Raw genomic sequence first — 11,780 nt, forward strand, 5'->3', positions numbered from 1 at the left:
AGGACATGGTCTGAGAAATGTGTCATTAGGCAATTTTGTGGTGCTGCAAACATCGCAGAGTATACTTATGCAAACCTAGATGCCTTCTGCACACCTAGGCTGCATGGTATAGCCTATTGTTCCAAGGCTCCAAACCTGTGCAGCATGTTACTGACCTGAATACTGCAGGCGGTTGTAACATAAGGGTAAGTATTTGTGTTTCTAAACATATCTCAACATAGGAAAGGGACAGTAAAAATATGATACAAAAGATAAAAAATGGTCACCTGTAGACAGCACTTACTGTGAATGGAGCTTGCAGGGCTGGAAGTTGCTCTGGGTGAGTCAGTGAGTGAGCAGTGAGTGCATGTGACGGCCTAGGACACTACTATACCCTACGGTAGACTTTAAAAACTCTAGACACTAGGGCTACTATAAATTTACTTTAAAATGTTTTTCTTTCTTGAATAATAACTTAATCTTAGCTTACTATGACTTACACACTTAAACTTTTTCTTTTTTGAGACAGAGTCTCACTCTGTTGCCCAGGCTGGAGTGCAGTGGCCTGATCTCAGCTCACTACAACCTCCACCTCCCGGGTTCAAGCGACTCTCGTGCCTCAGCTTCCTGAGCAGCTGGGATTACAGGAGCCTGCCACCACGCCCGGCTAATTTTTGTATTTTTAGTAGAGACGGGGTTTCAGCACGTTGGCCAGGCTGGTCTGGAACTCCCAACCTCAGGTAATCTGCCCACCTCGGCCTTCCAAAGTGCTGGGATTACAGGCATGAGCCACCATGCTGAGCCTTTATAAAATTTTTAATTAAAATTTGTTTTTCTCTTTTTTGATAGCACTTAGCTGAAAACACTAACACATTGTACAGTGGTACAAAAATATCTTCTTTCTTTATATTCATATTTTATAAGCTTTTTTATTTACATTTTTTTAAAGAGATGGGGTCTGGTTCTGTCACCCAGGCTGGAATGCAGGGGCGTGACCACAGCTCACTGCAGCCTCAAACTCCTGCGCTCAAGTGACCCTCTCACGTCAGCTTCCCGAGTAGCTGGGACTACAGTTGCATGCCACCACACCTAGCTTTTTTTTTTTTTTTGGTAGAAACGAGGTCTTCCTATATTGCCCAGGCTAGTCTCAAACTCCTGGCCTCAAGCTATCCTCCTGCCTTGGCCTCCCAAAGTGCTGGGATTATGGGCGTGAGAACTGTGCCCAGTCAAAAATTTTAATTTTTTATTTTTCTTTCTTTTTAAACTTTTTTTGTTAAAAACTAAAACATAAACACACACATTAGCCTAGGCCTACGCAGGGTCAGAACCATCAATATCACTGTCTTTCATCACCACATCTCATCCCACTGGGAAGTCTTCAGGGTAATAACATGCATGGAACTGTCATATCACATGATGAAGATGCCTTCTTCTGGATACCTCCTGAAGCACCTGCCAGAGGCTGTTTTATACTTAATATTTTTTTGTAAGAAGAAGGAGTACACTTCAAAATAATCATAAAAAATGGGATAGTGTCTTCATTAATTTGTGTTGCTATAAGGTAATACCTGAGGCTGGGTAATTTGCTTTTTTAAAGAGGTTTATTTGGCTCTCTGTTCTGCAGGCTGCATAAGAAGCGCAGTGCTGGCATCGGCTCAGCTTCTGGCTGCTTCCAATCATGGTGGAAGATGAAGGGGCACCAGCACGGGCAGACTACCTGGTAAGAGAGGAAGCAAGAGAGAGATGGGGAAGGTACCAGGCTTTTTCTAACAACCGGCCCTCAAGGGAAGGAATAGAGTGAGAAACACTCATTACTGCAAGGAGGGCACCAAGCCATTCGTGAGGGATCCTCCCCCACGACCCAGACACCTCCTATTGGGCCTCAACATTGGGGATCAAATTTCAACATGAGGTTTGGGGAGACAAACATCCAAATTATAGCATATAGTAAATACACAAGGCAGGAACGTCGCCATTTATTATCATTATCAAGTATTATGTACTGTACACACTTGCATGTGTTGTGCTTTTATGTAACTGGCAGCACAGTAGGTTTGTTTACAGCAACATCACCACAAACATGGGAGTCATGCACTGAACTACAATGTTATGACTGCTGTGATGTCACTAGGCAAGAGGAATCTTTCAGCTTCATTATAATCTTATGAGACCACTGTCATCCATGTGGCCTGTCATTGACAAAACATCGTTATACGGTGCATGACTGTATAGCTCAATATCAGCTACAGGGCTGATACGTGATGTCTATTATGCATAATTTAATGATACTTATGTGAACAGTTCATTCTATCTAAACACAGCCAAAATAACGAACATTCCACGGGAGACTGGAATCCCGTGCTGAAGCCTTGGGGACCCGAGAAGCACTGGGCATTCTAAGAATTAAGTAGTAAAGATCCAAAGGAACCTCTGGGCCAAGTCTTCCCTCCACGCATAACTGGGCTCCTGGTGTGGTGCTTTTCCCTGAGACCTCCAGCTGGCTTGCAGCACCCAGCCTTACCTCCTCTGTCAGATGGCCTGGGCTGCCCTTCATCACCTGCTCCAGCTGAGCCAGGTGGCCCCTCCCAGCCTCCCTGCTCCAGTTCCCAGCTCAGGAGAAACCTCTACTGCAGAACCTAGAGCTGTAAATATCTGTGCACGTGGTTCTCATCCTGATGAAACTGTTGGCTTGAGCAGCATTCTTCAGAATGCTGAAGGGCCCATAGCGCGTGGTGATCAGCATGAAAGAAGAGAACATATCAAGATGCATCACGTATGGTATGGACGAGCTTGTTTTGTAGAACTTTTGTTTCTTCTGTCTGTGCAAATGTGTGTTTCTGTGTGTCTGTATATGTCTCTGTGTGAATGGGTGTGTGCAAATGTGTGTTTGTGTGTGGGTCTGTGTGAGTGTGTGTGTGAATGTGTGTGTCTGTGTATAATGTGTCTCTGTGAATGCGTGTGTGTCTGTGTGGATGTGTGTGCTGTGTGTGTGTCTGCATGTGTCTCTGTGTGTGAATAGTTGTATGTGCGCTGGATCACCACGTAAAATCTATGTTTTACAGTATATTGTGGCTTATGATTTTAAAAGTTGAAAGCCCTGATCTAGAGGACTGGCATTTTCCCTCAGTGCCTACAACGTGTCTGGCTTCAGCAGATGCTTGTTGGATAAGTACATGAGTTAACGTATCAATGAAAGAGTTAAATTGATAGCTAGGGAGAGTAGTGCTGATTCCTCTCAACTTCTTCTGCTCCAACAACTTCCAGTCCCTTCCCCCACTGGCCTGCAACCCATCTCCCCATACACTTACTGTCCCTTCCTCCACTTCCCCTGCAGGAAGGGGCCCCAGCCCCGATTGGCCTCATCAGCGCACTGACCTGATGCTGCACGAGGGAGGATGCAAAAGCAGAACCCTCCCATTTGGGTATTTACAAAGCTGAAGACCCAAACTCCACTGCGTGCTGCAGTGGGTGGTGTGGCACAGAGTGGTGCCTGGTACCTGGTCCCTCCACTAAGCATCAGCACCCCTCACTTCTGCCCAGCCCTCTACCTACCCATCCCCCGCTCAACTCCTGCACAAGGAGCAGAACAGCATCCCGGAATCCTGTGCGGCCCCCCTGGCAGACACACACCTGCGCCCTGCTTTCCTTCCTTTGCCAGGTGTCTGACCTCACTGGGCTCGGGAAAGGCGGAAGCTCTGCTAGGGGTGAGTCCAGAGGCTGACAAGCTGGTGCTTCATAGCAGTGAGTTTGGACGGTGGCCACTACAGTCACCATCTGGAAATGCAAGGTGTCCCCGAGATGGTCACATCTCAGCTAGCTCTGGGTGGAACCCAGAGGCTGTGTGGTGTTGTACCGCACCTGAAGGTCGCCAGAAGCTTCCCTCCAGAGAAAATGCCTTGATGGGTCTCACTTGTTACTCTGCTTTGCCTCCAGTGAACCTGTGGGAACTGAGCCCGAGTCAGACATTTGGCTGAGATTAGGCATTGGGCCAGACTCACTCCTGACACAATGCGTCAGCAAACCAGGGCAGAGCAAAAGCGGCCGAGGCCCAAGTGAGGCCAAACAACCTGGAAGACACTGAGCAGAGGGAAGGCAGGCTGCTGGCTGGGACATGCTTTCCCAGGGTCCCTGGAAGAGCTTCCCTCACTCAGGGAAGGAGTGGAGGACATGGACATTTGACAGCTAGCTGCTTAGCAAGGGATGGAAGCAAGCTTTGGGAACACAGATTGTCTGGGGACAGGAAGCAGAGAGCAGGGCTGGCCAGTGAGCTTCCCTGGGGCCATCCACATTCCTGTTAATTCTGAGGGTAGCACAGCTACCTCCCATTTGTCTTGTTGCCTGCTGCACGTAGCATATAGGCTATGTGCAGTCTAGGGCACACTTGGGCATTCAGTGGCTTGTAGTGCATGATTGTTGATTGAATGAAGGACCTTGTAAGTGTCTTTAGGAAGAACTTCTAAGTGCTCTCTTGATGCCAGAAAGCAGAATTCCAGAATTGTTTCCAAGTAAAGCAATTAACATGTAAATTTAAAACAAACAAACAAAAAACCTAAATGTCACAAGAGGCTCTAATGGTCTTACTAATTGGGCACAAAATGAGGGTAGGGTTTCATTCCTAAATCCCCAGTGTTTATACTTCCCTCCTGCCACATAAGTGCACAATGAATGTTTAATGAATGAAGATGCTTTGATTTCCAGGGCTAAAGAAAACCTTCTTCCTACTACCTTCATCTCCCATTCCAACCCACCCCACCAACACACGTACCCTACACCATACCCATACACCACACTGCACACCATAACACACACACTCCCCACAGCATAACACACATCCCACACCCCACACCAAAAAACACACACCATCACACACACACAAACAAAATACACACCCCACACCACAGTACATACCCCACACCATAACATGCACATTATAAGACACACACTCCACATTTTAACACACACTTCACATCTTAACACACACCTCATGCCCCACACATAACATACACTCCCATACCACAACACATACATACACGCACACCCCACACCATAGCACACACACACCTTCCCATAACACACATATGCACATACCTCCCACCATAACACACACATCCCACATCATAATACACATATACATCCATACCCTAACATACACACACACACAACACACCATAGCACACACACACAAACATACCTTCCCCACATACAAAGCTTTCAAGGCCTGAAAATCTCTAGAGATACTTTCTTTTAAATTGAGGCTTTGACCCTTATATAAAACCTCTGTGGGTTTGCACATAAAGTCGCCTTATCCGTTATGGTCAAGAATGAATGTTCACAACACTCTTCCTTGGGGTCTCCTTTAGATGAAGGGCAGGAAGAGAGCCGATGTGGATGTGGAAGTGGGTGAAGAACAAGGCAGGAGCAGATGGGGCCAGCACTCCCTCCCCCTTTCCTCTCCCTTCTCCTCTCCTCCCCCAGCCCTGCAGAGCAGAAATCCATGGGACAGTGGAATGATCTTAAGGAGTAAGGAGGCAATCCTGTCATCACAGCCCTAAAAGGAATCAGCTTAAAAAAGAAAAAGGTGTAATTTACACGAAAAATCCATAGCCTTTCAGAAAAGGACAGAAACGAAGAAAACAAAACAGACTTAGATCACAAGCTTGGGCATGGGTTTTCCAGTGGCAATTAAGTTAGAAACAAAAAGCACCTAAGCCAGCAGGTAGGTGTTAGAGCTGCCTGTTGGAAACAGGGAACACCATTTCTTGGTGCCAGGTATCACAGAGGAATAAGCAGCGGGGCTCAGAAGTGGGATTCAGATTCTTCTGTGTGAAATGTGGCCTATGCTTCTGATTAGCATTTAAACATAAAAATAAAAATACCTGGGTTTGAAGAATCACAGACATGGATGGTGACACTGAGACCAAGGGGTGAGATGACTCTTCTGAGACTACACATATACCGCACGCCATCACACACACACCTTACATCATAATACACACACATGGGCTTCCACTCCAGCCTCAGTTTGCAGGCCACATGCATGTCTGTCTTCTTCATCCTAACCATCTCGGAATGTCAGGGGCAGTCACAGGACTGGCCTGTGTTTGGGAAGATGGTGCCAGTAACTGTGTGGCAGGTTTAGAGAAATCACTTATTGATGGTCTTCAATGACAGTACATCTGAGCAGTGTTTTATTAGTAGAGCTTGGACTGTGGTATGAATAGCTCTCCATCGGGGCCATGTCTTCAGGACCACACCACGAGACACCACAGGGACACCCAGATGCTGCCCAGCTGGGAGAGGAGAGTCTGTGGGAATAGATAGGAGTCCCCCAAGGGCTTCAGAGAAACTCTCCACAAGCCCAGCGCTGCATGCCACCTGCAGAGAACCAAACTGCTACCGGGAAGCCAGGTCTGGAGCCCTGAATAAATTCCATGAGGGCGTCTTTCAGAGTGTCACTTCAACCTGGGCAGGTTAAACACTCATCTCTGAACTCCGTGTTTTGGGTGCTGTCTACGTCTTTAACATGGCAGCAACTTAGGGCTGTCAGCCCTAAAGAATGCTGGACAAGTCTCTATCATGGCACCCAGAACTGGGCAAAGCACCGAAAAGGCATTTGGAACGAATGAGTGAATGAGTGAATGAATGAATGAATGAATGAATGAGATAATAATGTATTTATTGGGAGGCCGAGGCGGGCAGATCACGAGGTCAAGAGATCGAGACCATCCTGCCCAACATGGTGAAACCCTGTCTGTACTAAAAATACAAAAATTAGCTGGGCATGGTGTGGGCGCTTGTAGTTCCAGCTACTTGGGAGGCTGAGGCAGAAGAATCACTTGAACCTGGGAGGCAGAGTTTACAGTGAGCTGAGATCACGCCACTGCACTCTAGCCTGGCGACAGAGCGAGACTCTGTCTCACACACACAAAAAAATGTATTTAATCTCATTAGATGAACATATATTCATTTCTCAAAGCATCTCCTGCCTGCCCAGTAAATGACCAGCGTGATGGTCTGCAACTCTCCTTTCCCCACATGGGTGACAGGGAACTAATGAAACCCAGAAAGGGAACTAGGCCATGAGCAGTACAGGAGGCTTTTGGACATGAAAATCAGGTTTGGTGTGTGCTGTGCGCAGTGGGCCAAGAAGAGGGAAGGGGAGGCAGCAGGGACAAGGAGGTAGGGAGGGGCAGGTGGGAGGCAGGGCCCTCAGTGCTCCCTGTGCAGATGAATGCAGGCCTCCGAGAGCACAGCGGGGTATGCTGTCTCCATCCCTGGCCCTGTGCTCTGTCTCCAGCATTTGGTTCCCCCTGGCTGGAATGGGGCATAAGGAAGGGAGCATAGGCAGGAAGCCCAGAGCTCTGAGAAAGGACAGAGGCTTCCGAGCCTAGGCAGGGCTTGGAGCCATGTACATGTTGGACTACTATAGAACTAGCGCCCTGGGGCCTCAGGAACATGGGGGCTCAGATGACAGTGGTTCAGCCCCTTCCAGTCCTGTGCTCTCGGACTGGGCTGGAAGCTGAGGCCAGGGAAGGCAGGGAGCAGAGCCCAGGCCCAAGGGAGGGCAGGAAGCCAGGAGAACTAACTCCCTGGCCAAGGTATGGTGTTGTGCTGTAGCTTTTGTTAGGCACAAGTGGCCTGGGCTTGCCTTTCTGTGTCTTCTAAAGCATCTCCTCACGGACACCTTTCATTCCCCACTGGGCTCTTTCCCTGGCGTCTCTTTCCTTCTTGTCGATTCTCTCTGCTCAGTGACGGCCATGTGTCGCTGGCCAAGGCCACTGGGGTTTATGGGGCAGCCTCTCTTCTTTTTTTTTTCTTTTTTCTTTTTTTTTTTTTCTTTTCTTCCCTTCTTTTCTTTCCTTTTCATTCTTCAGGAGGGTCTGCACTATCTCATTTAACTCTAACAACACAGCATGAGGTGCCCCCATTGTACAGATGGGTACACTGACATTCTGAGAAGTGACAGCCCAAAGTCACACAGGAGCAGAGAGAGCAAGCTGAACCCCAAAGTCAATGCCTTCCAGAGTGGGCCGCTTCCCCTCTTGGGCCACACCTCTTCCCACGCTCCTGCTCCCTGAAGAGCATTTCCCTCCTCTCATCTCTGGCTGTCCTGGGTGTGAGGCTCCCTGGGCTTGTCTTCAGCACCGAGAGTGAAACTAGGTGTTTTCAATAAGAGAGATTATTAGGTGAGACTCAGTTGAGGTGGAGCCAGAGGGCCCCTCGGGAGAAAGCTGGAAGAGTGGTTTCCACAGTGACTTCAGAGCCAGCAAGCCTCTGGTGGACATGCTGAGCTTCTGTGATGCTGAGCCTGGGGTGGCAGGTGTTCCCATGTCCCCAACCCTGTCTCTCCTGCCATCCTGTCAGGTGAGCAGGAGGGGCTGTAGGGGGAACCCCCAGGCATCTCTCTTATCACTCAGGCTCCTTCGGGCTAAGCCGATACCTGGGGCTGCTCAAGCATCCACACCTGCCCTGCGCCTCACCAGCACTCGCCCCACCCTGAGGCTCCTCCTAGGAAACAGAAGGGGGAGATCAACATCAGACACAAATGCTGCATCAGCCCAGAGAATGATGAGCTTAGTGTCAAGCTGAGCTGGACTTCTGTGGAGAAAGGGAAAAAGAAAACCCAAAAAACCTCAGACAAAACTGAGGCACAGAGGTCACTTGGAGACCTAATGTTACTTCATTAATATTTCCCTAATGGAAATATTAGTACTGATGAAAATCCCCCAGGGAGAGGGATGGGGAAACGGGTGCTTTAGTTGGATTCTCCTGGTGTCCACACGCAGGTGGGTGTGAGAGAGCTGCACTGGGAGTCACTGAGACGGAGGACAGGATGAAGGCTGATAGGCGGTGGGGTGGGGAGCTGGGAACACAGGTCCCAGGAATAATGTTGAGAATCAGGGCTCATGATCAGCTCCACTAGTTTCTTCCATGGGTCTCATAACAATTTCTCCTGAGCAAATAAATTCAGTTCAATACAGAGCAGACTGAGACACAAAGTAAATGCCCCAGAAGCTTCATTTATAGGAACAGGGAGACAGAGATTCAAGGTCATACCCTTGGACCTTAGACAAAAGCCAGAATTGCAATGAGACCTCTAGGCAGGAATAAATGAAGGGAAACCAGAGTGAAGTCTCTAGAGCATGTGGGGAATAGTCCCTGAGAGGCCGTTCCATCGAGCACATATGCCACAGGAATGGGACTTACGTCACATGTCATCAAGCACACATGTCATGGGTTTCGGGTCTTAAAGACCCTCACCTTGGATCTAATTCTGTCAAATTCCACAGGTGGAATTTGGTGAAAACTTGCCATTGTTGCCCATGACTTGATAACCAGTAATTTTAGGGCCTGAACCAATACGGCCCGGCGGTGTGCACCTCACCCCCATGTTGGATGCACACAGAAGGAGCGCATGAAACTATGAGCCCTCGATGTGTGGATGCAGGCGTGTGGGCTGCACAGTGCCTGGCTGTGTGCTCACCAGGCATTTGTTGAATGAATGGATGAATGAGTTTTTAAATCAAGCCTGTTACATAATAAGCAGAAAGCAAGAATTTTAAACTGGTCACTCGATACTTTCTGAGAGTTTAACAATATTAAAATTATAGTTAACATTCATTGAGTATTCAATATTACAAAGGTATTATTTAGTTGAATATTCAAAATATTCCAAATAATCTTATCCCACATTTTAAATAAAAGATTATTGAGGCTTAAATAGGCCCCGTAACTTGTCCAAGGGCACACAGGTAGATAAGAGGTAGGGTCACTACGTGAATGCCTGTTCGCCTGACTGCAGACTCAGACACCGTATCGACGGCCTCTCTATAGAACATGATATGAAAACTGCCACAAGAGTGTGGCATAATGGCTAGGTGCCTAAAATAAGATTCTCAGAGAGTGAAAAGCAAGGCAGGAAGGAGGCCAGGCCATCAGTTCTGCTCTTGGGTCAGGAGTTTAGAAGTTCTCTGACCCTTACGGTACTTGTGAAATGAGCTAATGGCCCAGTTAGAGGATCCCCAGGGTTTAACATCACAAAAAAGTCTCAGTTCAAGCTGCTCATCCCTGTGGACCTTGTCCAAGAAGCCAAGGGCTGACTTTCACCAAATGGCCCAATTGTCTTCCACTGGAGCTTGAGAGGAGGTGCTCTGAAGAAGTGAGGTCAGAGTTGGGGCGGAGGGGGTGATGGAGGTGCCTTACTAGCGGTTCTTAAGTGGTGCTCCCATAGTCCCTGGGCCTCACCCAAGGAGGTCCCTGGGCTAGAATGGAATAATAGAGGGATTTTACTCCAAATCAAGCTAAAATTGAATTAACACACAAAACATTCTCTATGTTTAAATTCCTCCTATAAAATGCTTTTGAAACTTTTTTTTTCTTTTTTGAGACAGAGTTTTGCTCTTGTTGCCCAGGCTGGAGTGCAGTGGCGTGATCTCAGCTCACCACAACCTCTGCCTCCCTAGTTCAAGCAATTCTCCTGCCTCAGCCTCCTGAGTAACTAGGATTACAGGCATGGGCCACCACACCTGGCTAATTTTGTATTTTTAGTAGAAATGGGGTTTCTCTATGTTGGTCAGCCTGGTCTCGAACTCCCGAGCTCAGGTGATCCACCCGCCTCAGCCTCCCACAGTGCTGGGATTATAGGTGTGAGCCACCACGCCTGGCTATTTTTGAAACTTTTGTGCTTCTACTAATTGTTTGCTAAGAAGAGGTAGCAGAAAACAAAATAAATGAAATAGGAGTAAATTAATATTATAAAATTATGGGCAGCTAATTATGTTGAGTTCAATAGTTTATTTTTAATGTGCTCATCTACTCTCAATTTGATAAGAGATACCCTTAGAATACAGAAACGGTTGCTGCTGGCTGTTTCATTCCAGTTCATATACTGAAATTGGGACTCAGAATGAGGGAACTGCTGCTGGGCTTTGGAGCCAACAGCTCCCCATCAGAGACCAGCATCCCCACAGACCACCAACTCCCTGGCTCCACGCAGGCCACCTGGCCTCTGGAAACTTTCTGCTCCTTCCTGGAAAATGGGAACTTATGGCATCCACCTTGAAATTGCTGCAAAGGTTCCATAATGAAGAAGGCCCCTGGGGTGCGAGCAAGTGTCCCGAGGTAGCTTTCATTACTGTTGTCTTCGGGAATCATCCAAAGGAAAATGGTTCTGCAATTTTAAGTTGTTTCCCGTGTGAACAAGTTTGGGAACTACTGCCTCAAATTTTGTTCCCTCTTTATTTAGGCAGACTTTTATGACAATTTAGAGGCAAGATCTTTTCTTCTGGCTATGGGCAAAGGGGCCCAAGTGACACGATGGGAAGTGAGAGCCACGCCTCTATTGACTCCTGTTCATCATCTCCACCACCAGCAGCAGCAGCAGCCCCCTCCTCACCATCTCTGGCAGCATCACATAAGGTGGGGGAGGTGAGGTAGGCTGCGGTCACAGACACGATCAAACCCTCTCTCTGTGGCTTATGAGATTAAAAGTCGATTTTTCACTCATGCCATGTGACCAGTGTGGTTGGTGGGCTTTCTGTTTTGTGTAGATATTCATGGAGCCAGGGTGAGGAAGGCTCCATCTTGACCTGTATTTCCAAGATTCCCAACAGGAAATAAAGAGAGAACCCGGGGTGGGGGTTGAGGGGAGCAAACAGTGCACAGGCTTGTAAACCCTCTGCCTTGAAGCAATACGCATCCCTGCTACCCGCATTCCATTGGCTGAAGTTGGTACCACAGCCCTGCTTCACTCCAGAAAGGAAGGGGAGTGTAGCCGCCCTGAGCTTCGACAGCAGAGAGCG

At 47.9% G+C, this 11,780-nt stretch overlaps 1 long non-coding RNA gene across 1 annotated transcript; it reads right to left on the reverse strand.

Moving 5' to 3' along the window:
* Nucleotides 1–1,535: 1,535 nt before the first annotated feature.
* LOC112132936 (uncharacterized) lies at nt 1,536–5,919 on the reverse strand. Its single transcript, XR_008526577.2, has 4 exons — nt 5,856–5,919; nt 3,838–3,926; nt 3,610–3,753; nt 1,536–1,696 (listed from the first exon to the last, which is right to left on the reverse strand). It is a non-coding gene; the product is annotated as an uncharacterized LOC112132936 (long non-coding RNA).
* Between the last annotated feature and the right edge of the window lie 5,861 nt (nt 5,920–11,780).

This window comes from Pongo abelii, chromosome 1, assembly GCF_028885655.2.
Source record: "Pongo abelii isolate AG06213 chromosome 1, NHGRI_mPonAbe1-v2.0_pri, whole genome shotgun sequence".
In the NCBI taxonomy this organism is placed as follows: domain Eukaryota; kingdom Metazoa; phylum Chordata; class Mammalia; order Primates; family Hominidae; genus Pongo; species Pongo abelii.